This window comes from Stegostoma tigrinum, chromosome 39, assembly GCF_030684315.1.
Source record: "Stegostoma tigrinum isolate sSteTig4 chromosome 39, sSteTig4.hap1, whole genome shotgun sequence".
NCBI classification, from domain to species: domain Eukaryota; kingdom Metazoa; phylum Chordata; class Chondrichthyes; order Orectolobiformes; family Stegostomatidae; genus Stegostoma; species Stegostoma tigrinum.
This window is the reverse complement of record NC_081392.1, coordinates 15,496,529-15,510,804: the sequence shown is the minus strand read 5'-3', so window position 1 is coordinate 15,510,804 and position 14,276 is coordinate 15,496,529. Positions and strand designations below refer to the sequence as shown.

General features: G+C 43.4%; 1 protein-coding gene across 7 annotated transcripts in view; it reads right to left on the bottom strand.

Moving 5' to 3' along the window:
* Nucleotides 1–11,569, bottom strand: part of LOC125447748 (homeobox protein otx5-like) — a 44,734-nt gene extending 33,165 nt beyond the window's left edge. The window contains exons 1-3 of one of the 7 annotated variants that reach the window (XM_048522426.2): nucleotides 11,216–11,569; nucleotides 10,621–10,724; nucleotides 5,878–5,966 (exon numbers count right to left, since the gene is read on the bottom strand). The gene's annotated coding sequence lies outside the window, so the exon portion shown is untranslated. Of the gene's footprint in view, nucleotides 1–2,042; nucleotides 2,174–5,877; nucleotides 5,967–6,067; nucleotides 6,183–6,228; nucleotides 6,464–9,951; nucleotides 10,582–10,620; nucleotides 10,725–11,215 lie in introns of those variants that run through there. The other 6 variants (XM_059640940.1, XM_048522425.2, XM_048522423.2 and 3 more) reach the window with 6 other exon arrangements.
* Nucleotides 11,570–14,276: the final 2,707 nt, after the last annotated feature.

The window sequence follows — 14,276 nt, the reverse complement described above, 5'->3', positions numbered from 1 at the left end:
TCCTTGGTTCCTTGTTTTATTATTAAGAACACGCCACTCAGCCCTTCCAACCTAATCCATTCGATAAAATCATGGCTGACCTGATTTTAATCTCAATTCCATTTTGCTGCTTGCCTCCAATAATGTTTCACGGCCTTGATCGTCAAAAAACAATGTCTCTCAGCCTAAAAAAAATGCTTAAATATTCTGCATCTCTTGCCTTTTGAGGAAGGGAATTCTAATTCAACTTTGTATTTTCTTTCAGCTTAGCACCGAGATACAAGTGTTTCGTGGCTGTAGCCCCTAAATTAAGAGAAAGCAATCTGTCTTTTTTCCTCTTTTGGAAAGGCTTGGAACCCTATTGGCCTTGTTTGCATTTAGTAATTAAATCAAAGAATCCCAGACCAAAACTATTCCCCGCTCCCGTCCGTGAGTCAATCCCAGACTGATGAGTCAGCGTTTGAGGTAGATATAAACACGTTGGTCAATACAATTCCAAAAGCTTTTCTTTTATCGCTCCTTCCCTGTTATCGTTTGTTGATTCGTTATTGGGAACTTGTGAACACTATGCACGCAGCTGGGAACCTCGCCCCAACCCAATCTCCCACAACTTGCAGTCTCGGGCTGGATCAACACTTGGAACTGGGAGCATCGTGGAATCTATTATTTTACAATTCAGATTTGTCAGTTTGTATCTGGCACCCAAATTCTAATGATAATATACATGATAGTATGTCAATAAACCAATATAGACTAAAATGCTTGTATAGTTATTTACAAATATACTGTAACAATACAATTCAAATATGCTACGCCTGGTCTAACATTCACTCTGTTTCTCACTCTACAGTCAGAACTGCTGCGTTTTTCCAGAAATATCTGGGCTTATTTTGTTTCAGATTTCCAGCATCTGCAGTTCTTTATTTTCTTCTGTTTTGTAAACAAGTCCTGCAGCATCAATCTCTCTGTTGAAAACCGATTACTTAAACAGGACAAAAACACAAACACGAGATTCTGTGGATGCTAGAAATCTGACTTTAAATATTTATACCTTTAAGTTTCAGTTATTCCCGCCGAATCTCACTAATATCATCAAACATAAAATGTTTCCTTTCTGCGTTTTGGGGTCTTTCTGGAAGTGAGCAGATTCTTGTCTGGTCCCAGTTCGAGGTTTAACGATGCAGGACTGAACAGACAAGTGATCTATCAGACTCTGGGAGAGGAGGGAGTGCATAGTCCAGCGTAACGCGCCCTGAGAGGGTTTGGGACACTAATTAATTTTAATATCATTGCAGCTAGCGCATTTTGTTTCCCCAGCTTGAAGAACAGGAGGGAAACGCTGGTGAAGAAAAGTAAAATTTGTGATTACACAACGACAGGGAATACTTTCGAAAGCAACGGGGAAAGGCAGTCAGTTTGTTGCAATGTTGGACAACCATGAGATCCAACAAAATCCGGCTCAATCAGCAGGACATCTTCGCGTGTGTGAGAAAGAGACAGATGTTAATTGACAGATTACTGTGGCTCACAGCCCCACTGCTCTTCGTGGTAGCACTGTCAGTGGATCCGTGATAGTCATTTGCCCTGTTTTGTACCTCTCGTCTAGAAAACAGGTACCTCTGGCGGGGTGGGGGGTGGGGGTTACTCCCTCAACACTAGAAGTTAAGACTCAGGTCCGTTTGTATGAGAGAGAGACCGGCCTGTCGTTTCAACACTGAAGGAGCAAATTAGTGCAGATGCTGAAATCTGCACCGAAAGCAAAACAATGCTGGAGTTCACGCTGGGATTTCTAGCTTTTTTTCTTGTTTTCATTTCAACACTGAAGTTAGCTCCAGAGCTAGAGGCCGGGGGATAAATCCAACCCCCCACACCGCCTTGTTTATTCAACAAATTAATAATGAGGCCACAAGCTGATCGAATTTGTTTTGCTGAAATTCATTGTTGTTTTCATTCCTCTCCCGTGTAGGGTACAGAATACAGCCTGGACTCTGTTTTCAGATTTCAGATAAAGTGTCAATTACCACCGTCACCTTTCCTACCCGGGCAGCTAGCTCGGTACTCACCAGAGAAAGTCACCCACCGTTTCTTAATGTTACCCTCAATTCTGGGAAGGTGACCCAGTCTTGGCTTCGAAAGTGTGCAACACGCCGGCTCTCTCTCTCTCTCTTTAGAAAGAAAGGTGTCTATTTGCGGATAAATACCTCCGCAATCAGCCAGAGGGAAACTGCGCCTCCCCCATGTGCGAGACGTCTCGAAATCGAACGCATTTTGCACATTACAGTGGCTAATCAGCTGCCCTAAGTGACAGACTGTTAATTTCCTGTCTGATCCGGGTTTGTGTGTGTGTGTGTGTTGGAGGGGTGGGGGTTACGTTTGGAATTTATCCTCTAGCCCCCTCCAGGTCGTCGGTAATTCAAAACTTCGCGGTAAACCACAGAAGAGTGTCACGGTGGATTGACATTCAAACGGAATAAATGAACCAGGCTGGAGAGAGCCATCAGCATTTGGAAATTGGGCTTTTCGTAAAACACGATCCAGAAACGTTATCTTGTTTTTTTGTCAAAACTTACCCTTAGAGTGAAGAAGAAATTATTTAATTTGTCCCTGGCGCTCTCTCTATCCCATCTCATCTCTCTCTCCCCGTCTACCCACCTCTCTCTCCCTCTCCCTATCTCCACCCTCCGTTTATCCCTTTTCCTATTCCTCCTCTCCCACTCCACATCTCTCTCTTCCCCGCTCCCCTGTCTCCCTCCTCTCTCCCCTTTTCCCTGTTTCATCTCTTTCTCTCCCCTGTCTCCCACTCTCTCCCCCTCCCACTCTCTGCCCATTCTCTCTGTGTTTCACCAACCTTTCTCTCCCCTCACCCTCCCACACACTCTGAGTCCTCCCTGCTTTTTTCGCTCTTCCCGCCGCCTCTCTCCCCATGTCCACTCCCCAGTCTCTCCCCTGTCTGCCAATCTCTCTGACACCCCCACATTTCTGTTTCTCTCACTCACTCTCCTCTCCAATTGGCCTGACTATCCTGAACCTGGTAGCGCCCTAGAGAGACATCAACACATCTCAAAACTGGGAATAATAGGAATTACAAAATGCGCCTTTTAACTTTCTGGGAGAAGGGACGGTGGAATGTGTAATTAATAAACAGACCAAAATAAACACCCGGGGGATTGTATCTTGTCGACTTGACCACTTAGCGCTGATATTGTCAGCACTCAAGATTCAAATCAATGGATCCTCGAGATTGCAAAGCCACAGTCGGGGTGGGGGCGGGGATAGGAGAGAGGCAGATTTAAACATCTCCGCCTCTCCAATTACTCTGCCCTCACAAAGTAGCGCCCAGGAGCCAGGGGCTCACTAACAAAGGCGCTGCAGCAACATGTAGAGAAGCATTTCCAACAGACCGAATGTATACCATCAAATAAAGGCCTCCAGCCCTTCGTAAGGCAATTTCTAACATTAGCTCCTTGGGTGTGTGTAGTTGCGCGGAGGGTAGGTGTGTGGCCGTAGTGAAAGAGAGAAAAAAAGCATCGCACAGTCAGCCCTGACAGAGCGGCTGTCAGATAATATGAAGCAAATCTGGCCAAATGTATTTTGGAAATTAAGATTTTGCAGTCGCAAGTGTCTGGTCAAATACAGGAGGCGAGCAACGTTATTGTTAACGTTCTGTACTCCTTACGAGAACACCCCAAGCAGCTGAGTTTACAACATTAAAAACACTTCTCTGGGCCCAGCTCCACCAGGTGACCATTCATCCTGACACTGTCTGGACTAGTATTGGAGTCACGAAGAGTGTGTTAAAGATAACTACAACCGTGAAATATCATTCCCCACCTCAAGTCGTAAAACAGTTTCGCTTAGGTTCTGAAGAAGGGTCCCGACCCGAAACATCAAGCTTTCCTGTTCCTTTGATGCTGCTTGGCCTGTTGCGTTCATCCAGCTCTACACCTTGTTATCTTCGCTTAGATAAGATGCAATGGCATTGGTGCCATTTTATTTTTACAAGTACATTTTAGGCATGTATTTTTCAACGCACGATCCAAATATATTTGAAGAATATTGTTAACCCATCTATGTTTGAAAAAACTATTATTAATCCAAATGTTTTTGAATGTATTTATTATTCATTCAAATTTATTTGAATTAATCTATAAATTTATTTGTTATTAATCCAACTTTAGTTGAAAATATTTGTTACAACCCAAAAGTATTTGAATAAATTATTAATTCAACTCTAATATATTTACTAATATATAATATATATCTAATATATATCAACTCTAATATATACTAATATATTTATTAACACAAATTTATTTGAATCAATTTGTTATCAATGCAAATTTTGACTAAATTAATTATTAATCCAAAGGTATTTGAATACATTTGTTTTTATAAATTAAAAAAAATCCAAATTTAATTGAATAATTACATTTGGATCCTAGGCATTTTTCGTGAACAACAGGCCATTACTTTTAGTTAAATGACATTGCGATAACCTTTCAGCGGGGGCCACTACACAATTTGTGCAACACAGGACATTTTTAACATCATTTTAATTGTTCTGAGGAACCGAACCAGTTCTGAGGAAGGATCACCGGATCCGAAACGTTAACTCTGTTTCTTCCTTTACAGATGCTGCCAGACCTGCTGAGCTTTTCCAGCAATTTTGTTTTTGTTCCTGATTTACAGCATCCGCAGTTCTTTTGGTTTTTATCATTTTAATTGTGTTTCATTTAAATATCTAATGTTAGTTTAATCTGACTTGAGAAAATATTTTTGCAAACGAATTCCAATTACATTTATTCCCGAAATAAATGAAGCGAATGCACTTGCGTTGTTATAATCGTTATAAGACATAACAGATTACACTTGTCAGGATTTTAATGCAAAGTGGTTTACGATTGATTATCATGTTAGAATTCCTAGCACTTTAATTTCCCAGTTAATAGTCTTTGACACAAATCTGATTTTTCTTTCGGTAAGCTCGCTTGGTTGGTGTTTTATATCAAACTCATAGCCATTCTGCTAATCTGTAATTTTTGTAAAGTTGCTGCATCGTTCCGGAAGGGGATAACAATTTAAAAACCAGCCCAAAGACTAAACTTTCTTCTTGTGCCTGGATTCTTTTATTTTGCTAAGAGCAGCTCTTTTGAAGCGTTGAGATAAAGAGGACGGTATAATGTGCAAAAATGTTCCCTTTAAATAGACCAGCTTCATTTTAAATCCCGAAGTGGGTCTAAGTTATTTTTTGCAAAAGTAAATTGAATTGAAGTTATGAACACATAAAGAATTAAGAATGGCTTTCGGAACAGCTTTGGGAGTCATCACTTTTTAAAAACAAAGTGTTGATGTGATTTTTTAATGAAAGGAACAAGGACACAGGGGGTCCTGACAGTAACAGAGTCAGAGTGTCCAATTTTATGCAATTTCGAAGTTATTCAATTAAGTTTGTAAAAGCAAAAACTCAGGGGAAATTCGGCCAATTCCACCTCCCTATTCGGTTTGTACCATGTCTGCTCTGTCACTGATTCCGGATCATTCACTGGAGCACAGTCCTCTTTGTCAAACACACACACACACAAGCAAAAGCATAAATTGCTCAAGAAACTCAGCTGTATTGTTTTTCAGAAGAACTGCAGGTCGCTCCACAAACTCAGCTGAACGAGTGTAGCGACACTCTGCTTTGAGCAAAAATAGCAACATAGCTACCAACGCACACCGCCCGCAAGCTGAGCGATTCTCCAGTGAAAAAAAATGCCTTGAAATCAAACCTTCAGAACGCTTAGAATCGCTTTCAACCCCCTTCGCCACCTTCCCAAGTTTAGTCCTTTCTCAAATCGAGTCCAGTAAACCTTTCAAGAGATCTAACTCGACAGTGAGGTGATATTTGAAACTTACCTCGGTTTGGAGAGCTGAAAGTTAAAGTGCCTTGTTCGGGAGGGGTGGACGAATTCGAGAGTAGCTCCCTCGGTCTCTATCAATCTGGCCTGCAAGAAAGAAGACATAACACAGGAGATTTTAGACACTGCAAACACCATCCCTTGGCAAGACTTGTGTCTTTTCTCGTAACTGGCTTGCTTAGAATTACCGGGGGCTAACAGCGTGATATTGTAAAGGGATAATTCAGAGCCCTTAAATCGCAGCTGAAATATGGTTTAACCTTGGTAAAGGCAAGCTTAAGGGAAGTGAGGGAAGTGTGCGGATCTGACTGCTATGTGCTGTGACGCAGAAATCACACGCAATCATTACCTGCTCAGGCACCAGGATCAACAGAGATTTAATCCAGTGGATCCCTCTAACCCGGAGACTAACCGCCCCAGATGGAAGGCAGCTGGCCTCCCTCACCCCGAACTATGCATTTGCTCCCATTGAAAGGATTTCATCAACGGCCACTTTCCAGGAGGCTCCTGACGGCGGTCATGTACAAAGAAACGAGCACCACAGGTGTCAGGAACCGCCAGTAACTGGGATTAATTCTGGAGATCTGAAACACAAACAGAAAATTGCTGCAGAATCTCAGCAGGTCCGCTGGAGAGAGAAAAGAGTTTACTGTTTCGATTCCAGTGTGTCTCTTCTTTAGAGATGTCATTATCTTCAGTCTGCAGTTCTGAAGAGTTGCTGGACTTGAAATGTTAACTCCGTTTACTCTCGCCACAGCTGCCAAATCTGCAGAGTCTTTTCCAGCATTTTCTGAGTTTACGGTTTCCAATATTAACTCTGTCTGTGCAACTGTCGATCTTATAGAATTTCTCCAGCACTTTCTGTGCTTACAAACTGTAATGTGAACACACACTCTCTCTCAGTCTCTCCAGCAGACCTGCTAAGTTTCTGCAACAATTTTTATTTTATTTCAGATCTTCAGAATCTTTGTTTTAAACCCAATTACTAACGGCTCCTGCGCTTTCACCTGACTCGTGTACTCATCAATTCTTCGACTGTACATTATACACACACACACACACACACACACACACACAGAGACACACACACACACTCACACACACACTCACACACAGACACACACATACACACACAGACACACACAGACACACACACACAGACACACACACACAGACACACACACACACACACAGACACACAGACACACACACACACAGACACACACACACACACACACACACACACAGACACACAGTATCGAGGGACTGGGGAACCGGAACGTATTTGAGTATAACTAGAGTCCGAAAGAATTCATAGATTGGAAAAACTATTTTCCGTGGGGAAGGGATGATTACCGGGAGAAAAACAGAAGTTGCTGGAAAAGCTCAGCAGGTCTGGCAGCCTATGTAGAGGAGAAAACAGAGTTAACGTTTCGGGTCCAGTGACCCTTCCTCGGAACTTCTGTTTTTGTTCCTGATTTACATCTTTCGCAGATTTTTTTAGGTTTTTATGATTACCGGAACATTCAGTTCTGAGGAAGGGTCACCGGACCCGAAAGGTTAACTTTTTTCCTTCACAGATGCTGCCAGACCTGCTGAGCTTTTCCAGCAACTTCTGTTTTTGTTCCTGATTTACAGCATCTGCAGTTCTTTCGGCTTTTTTTAACCGTTAGATTTGAGCTGTTTTCAGCATCAGGCCGGATCTGCACATAGGAGGTAGGCAGAAAGTGCCCATTGAGAGGGGGCTGAGGCAAACGGAAACAGTGTACAAACAGGCAGGACTGTGTGGGAGACGATTCGATCGGAGCTTTCCAGTGGGAAACGGGAAACTCCCTGAGAATGAGGGAAATCTGTCATCCTGTCCTGGGCCTGGCCTACATGTGACTCCAGACACACAGCAGTGGAGTTGACTCAACTGCCCTCTGGGCAATAAATGCTGGTCTGGCCAGTAACACCCACATCCCATGAATGAATAAAGGAAAAACACACGCACTTTTGACGATTATGTGTTGGTGCATGGGTTTGTGGGTTGATTCTTGAACTGCTGAGTCCCATTACCAACACACCCCCTCAGTAAATGCCGGGAGTTCGACTTGACCCTGGATCCCCTGTCTCAGAGACAGGGACGGAGAGAGTGTTAGTGTACATGTGCGTGTGTATGTATGTGGAAGGGGAAGGGGGATGGGATTCTCCATCAGTTGTAACTACAGCAGCACTGCAGATGCCGATAACATCCCCTTAAGGCACGCCCAGGGTATGGGAAGCCCTTCCCCAATCCCCGAGTTCGATTTAGCACCAAAGCCTTCCCGGGGGCAGTCTCCCTGTCTTCAACACCCCCTACTCCACTTCCCCATTTCTCTTGACAGTACCTCTCTAACCGGTTGACTTTCAGGAGGATTGGTGCAAGAGGGGTTAGGTGTGGGCTGAGGGTGTAGAGTGTTTTAGAAGCCCCACAATGAGTCTGAGCCAGACTGAGAGAAATTGGGGTAGCGGAGGCTATTTTTAAGGACAGAAAGTTGGATTTTGAAGCGCTGGCCGTGGTAACTCAAATGGATATCGAAGTGTGTTCTTTAGCTGTCGCCCGCTTTTATCTCCAAACACCTGTTCATGGCGAGCACACGCTGAGGACGTGGGAAGGAGAGTGGTGTTAGGGAAGGCGTTTTGAGACAGAGAGAGAGAGATAATCTAGCCAGTGGGTTAACCAAATTTAACATCAAAACCCAATCCAGTTCACAGCAGTTTTGCTCGAATGCTTCTCGAGAAAGCACGTCCAGTCTAGAAAAGTCATACAGGACCTGAAACATTAACTCAGTTTCTCCCTGCTACCAGACCTAGTGAGTTTCTCAAGCAAATTTTGTTTCCGCTGCATTTACTTCCCGTTTGCAAATCCCCGGTTTAAAAAGATTCTAAATTGTTTTATTTAAACTTACAAATAAAAACTGACCTTTCTTTTTGTTGGATTGCCCACAACACACACAGTCCAATAGAAGCTATGTTAGCGCTTTCTTTTCAGTTTAATTTCATTATTAAGTGACTTAGCTATCCCATTAGGAACGGATTCGTATCTCGCCTGACAAAAATAATTCGTTTACAGGTCCCGCTGCCAAAGTAGTATCAGAGACCCAGGAACCATTACCTTTAAAATGAGCACCAGGCTTTGGTCAGGAAAATATATTTAGTTAAAATGTTGGGGGAACGGTTTTCTCACACACTTTCCGTTCCATTCATATTCCGTTATATTCGATGTTAAATCTCAGTGTGAACTTTTCTCTACACGATCTTCGATTGGACCCTCTCTCACCTCCTCCTTTCAGAGATTGATGAGGGAGAGAGAGGCGCAGCGGGAGCGACTCTCGCTGGCAGCCAGTGTTTGGTGTCGGCTCACAGGACAGCAGAACAGGGGCAATCTCCCCGGGAATTGGCCGAACAGATTCGTGGGTCACCCACTCGGCATACCTCCCTCCCCCGCCCCCAACAACCCCCGCCCAAATATTTGAGGACGGAACGTTCACAGCATCTTCAACTGGAGCTCTCTCCTCGCAATGTCACTGTGACAGCCCAGCCTGTACCATCTCACTACACAGACAGATAGATAGATACATGGATAGATAGATGCTGACACACATAAATACATGGTTAGATAGATAGATACCCATACATTGGGGGATGGAGAGAAAAATATAAATAGATATTGAAAAAGTACAAATAGATAGATACAGAGAAACACAGACGAATAGAAACGGATTAAGAGAATACAAACAGACGAATAGATATACAAACAGAATTACAAAATAGACAGGAAGATAGATAGAAAGAGAAAAGAAAGATAAATATAGATAGATAGATAAATATATAGATAAAGAAAAATACAGGCAGGCGAATAGATACCTGAAGAGGCATACAAATAGATAGGCAGCAAGATAGATAGAGATAAATACCAATAGATTGATTGTTAGATAGATAGATAATTATTTCATTATAAAATATTCGAGGCGATGTGTGCGGATTTTGCGGAATCGATGCAACTGAAACGAACGATCCAAATTCATAGCAGCCGTTAAAATAAGGTTACCTGATTAAAGGCCTGGACGACGATGAACTTGACTGAATACCAATAATTCCACCATTTCGCAGAATGCGGGTCACACTGACATCTCCCTGTCAATGGGCTCCGAGTAGCCTGGAACACTCACCTCGCTGCTGCAGCCGGGGGAGCCGACCCGGAGCTCCGGGAGCCGGCGGTGACCCCCACATCAGGCCGGACACAATCTGGGCTTGGGGGTTGTGGGGTGGTGTCCGGAATCGCGCATTCGCCTGGGGAACGGCAGGGGGGCAAAACCCAGGAGGGAAAATCGCAGCCCATTGGCAAATAAAACTAGTTTCCTTCCATACACCTTGAGCATTTCTGCTTACGAATAATGTAAAAAAAACTGCAGCAAAGAATAGAAGATAGGAAGAATGAAGACAGAAAGCTATTTAGTTAAACCACCAGGGATACGGGCACAGGCTGGCACATGGAGACTTCAGTCTCCTCCTGTCCTTACAACCAATGGGACAGTGACTGGGGTCGATCAATTCTGCTTTCTGGAGTGTCGCTAAAATAAGGGACAACACAGTGAGGCGTATGAAAACAGTGTTCTAACTTCTGCGTTTCTTGATCAATCTAAATTCTCAAACGTGTCCTTCGAAGTGAGAGAAAAGACTTTTTTAAAGAAAAAGCAGACGATTGCTTATCAATTACCGTATTCAGGGATGTTATGACATACTTCTGGAACAGGTGGGACATGAGCCTGGGTCTCCTGGTCCAGAGATAAGGACGTTATCCTTGCAACATCGAAAAAGCACCTGAAAATGCCAGGGAATAAAATATGGAGCTAGTGCAGGGAAATAGGATTAGTGTGGTTGGTCATCATATACATGATGGGCACATGGGCCTGATTCAATGCTCTATGACTCTATGACTATATTCTGTGTCAACACTTCAGTCTAGAAGGAGCTGCGGGGAAAAGATTTGCTAAAAGTGTTTTGGTATAAAGTATAAAGTTTACTGAGAAGTGCATGTAACACTTTCCGGCAAAACTACTGGGTTCAAAATATGAAAATCCCTGTCTTAATCGCCACAATTCCTCTCTCTCCCTCTTAATATAAAAAAAACCAAACTAAAACCATGAGGAGACTAAAGCAGCACAAAGCGGTGTTAAAATCTAGGGACTTTAAGTCATTACAAATCATTTGATCAGGGACACTAAACCCCTTACATTGGGATCACTGATAAATAACCTGTAGCTGGAATTTTAAAAGTTAATTATAGTTTATCTGAAGCTAATGCATCTTACCTTGAGGTATAAATATGCAGAGATTGATCCTGTTTTAGTTGCGCACTGGACAGGGAGCAGAGGAAGAGGTTGTGGAAGAATGAACGAGGGGAGGGGATATTCTTATTGACATGGATTCTAACCTCCTTATAATCCAGTCAGAGTGAGACACACACACAGAGGGATAGGCTCCCAGAGAGAGTGGGGGCAGACGCACTCACACACACAGAGGGACAGGCTCCAGAGAGAGGGGCAGAGAGACACACACACAATTACAGGGACAGGGTTGCAGAGAGACAGACAGACACACACACACACACACACACACACACACACACACACACACACACACACACACACACAGAGTTATGGATTGTCCGGGAACAACAGATGTCCTGAAGATTTATCCCACCAGAGCTCCTGCTGGCAGCCAACCACATCGAGAAAGCTGGGATTAGAGGGAGAGAGAGAGAGAGAGAGAGAGAGAGAGACATGAGGCGGATGGCAGAACACGGGAGTAGCCTCACTGTCGGTGGGCAATTAGCAGGGAATTAGAGGCCAGGAATTTCAGCCCTGCAACAGCAGCAGGTGCAAGGCAGCCAGGCACAGAGATACTTCTCCTGTCCATCCTCACCCTTAACCCTTAACCACTCATATACCCCAGGGCAGTGTATACTACCACACTCAAATACTCTGGGGACTATAAACTATCAACTCTCTACACACTCTCAAATTACCAATATCGTGGGAATAACAATCATAGATTCAGAGAGGTTAATAAGAACTGATATTGTGTAATTAACAATCGCAGATTGCTAATTACAGATACTGTGAGGTTAATAATAATACTTTGGGCCACGTGTGACTATGGTGAAAGCTGAAACTAGTACAAGGAGATTTAAATTGATCAGCCCAGTGTTCCAGGATCCAGTGAATGTGAGGCCTGTAGATTTAAGGCTTGATTGGCCTGTGCCCAAACTGCACAGGTCTTTCTCCCATTGCAAAGCTGAGGGGCCAATTTCCAGGGATCACGGGTGGGTGCCCTGTCCAAGCACTGGCTCCCTTTAAATAATTAATAAGGTGCCAAAGTGGGCCTTGACCAACACTTTGATAGCATGGCATTCTTCTGTTGTAAATCCTTCATGTTAGATTTTCTTTAGTGGAACTATTAAAATACAAGAAATACTTGAACCATTTCTAGAAGTTTTTTTTAGAATCCCTACAATGTGGAAGCAGGCCATTCAGCCCATGAAGTTCACAATGGCCCTCTGAAGAGCAGCCCATCCAGACTCAATCCTGTACCCAACAACCCTGCACAGTCAATCCATCTAACCTGCACATCTTTGGATTATGGGAAGAAACCTAGCACCCCTACACAGACACAAGGAGAATACATAAACTTCATACAGACAGTCGCCCGAGGGCGGAATCGAACCTGGGTCCCTGGCATAGTGCAACAGCAATGCTAACCACTGAGTCACCATATTTCTTTATGTGTTGCAAAGTAGACTACCGCAGTTATTCCACTTTAAAGTTGAATTTTAAATTGAATTTTAGTTCCAATTTTTGGAACAATGCAAATACATTGAGAAGTGACTTTGGCCATTTCCAATAACTCTTACGGTGACAAGTGCCAAAGCATTTCCGAGTACAGCACCTGTTTCCACACTGTGGGAATTCTATTTTACCACTGAACTGGATTAGCCATATAAATTCTGTGACTACAAGAGCAAGTTTAAGGCTGGGAATCCTACAGTAAGTAACTCCTCTCCTGACTTCCCCAAGCCTGCTCACCACTTACAAGACACAAGTTAGGAAAGCACATCCACATTAAAAATGCACAGTCTTCCATTTGTGCAAAAGGTTACTTTTCATTCTTTATTCTTTAGGCCATGTGGGTGTTACTAGTTAAGGTCAACACTTGTTGTCTTTGCCTAATTGCCTCTTTGAACCGAGTAGCTTGCTGGGCCAATTCAGAGGGCAGATACGAGTCAATGACATTGTTGTGGATTGGGAGTCACATATAGGCCAGATCGGATAAGGACGGCAGATGTCCTTCCCAGTAGGGCAGTAGGTAGATAGATAGAAATTTATTGTTACTTGTATTTCTGAAAATACAGTAAAATGTGTAGAAGTCACCACAAAAAAAACATTTAATTACACAAATTATATCTTAATGTAAGAGACAAAGTTAAGACAAATATAACGTTTTGTTCATTCCATGTCCTCTTAGTTTCATGAATTGGCCACTACCAAAGACTGGGGTCTCCCCAACTGCTGAGGACCTGGGTGGGCTGGGGGCAAGGGGGTTGCCTCAACTGTCGAGGCCAAGGCCTTCTCCAGCTTCTGAGGACCGTGCCCTGTCCAACTGCCAAGGACCAGGGCATCTAAAGACTGGCAGGAACTGGCAGCTTGTCAAAATTGTTGTGAACCAGGAGTCTGTCAAAACCACCGAGGACCAGGGCCTGTTGAAACTGTTAAGAACTGGAGGCCTCTCAAAGCTGCCAAGGAACGGGAGTCTCTTGAAACCATTGAGGACCAGGGAGCACATTGAAACTGCCAAGGACTGGGGGCCATTGAAACTGCCAAGGACAAGGGCCTGCCAAAAACTGCTGAGGCCCGGGGCCTGTCTCAGCCGCAGAAAGAGGAAAAGCTGACTTTCATACAAAGAAAAGGTGAAGTTAAGAAATAATAATTTAAAGAAAGGATGTGGCTGGTCAGCCAAAAGGGGGTGGACAGGCCAGGAGCCCGAAGACTACCTAACCTGATGCTTCCACCATCTTGCATGACTGAACCAGATTGGCATATAAAACAGTCAATTATAGCTTCATGAGTTAATCTGCATTTAATTCTAGATTCTAATTGTACATCCTACACAGTTCTACATTAGGTTAGAGGGTAAATCTATTCAAAATACCTTTGAGCTCAAAAGAATAAATGTCTAATGGTTTCGTCTGTAAATAACCAAAGAGGAAGAGATTGGAATTACAGCAGCTAAAAGTTTGCTTCTCTATCTAGACAAATGTTTATGCTGCACCTGCTCCCTCTGATGTTGACTGATTATTGCATACAAAGTTTCAAT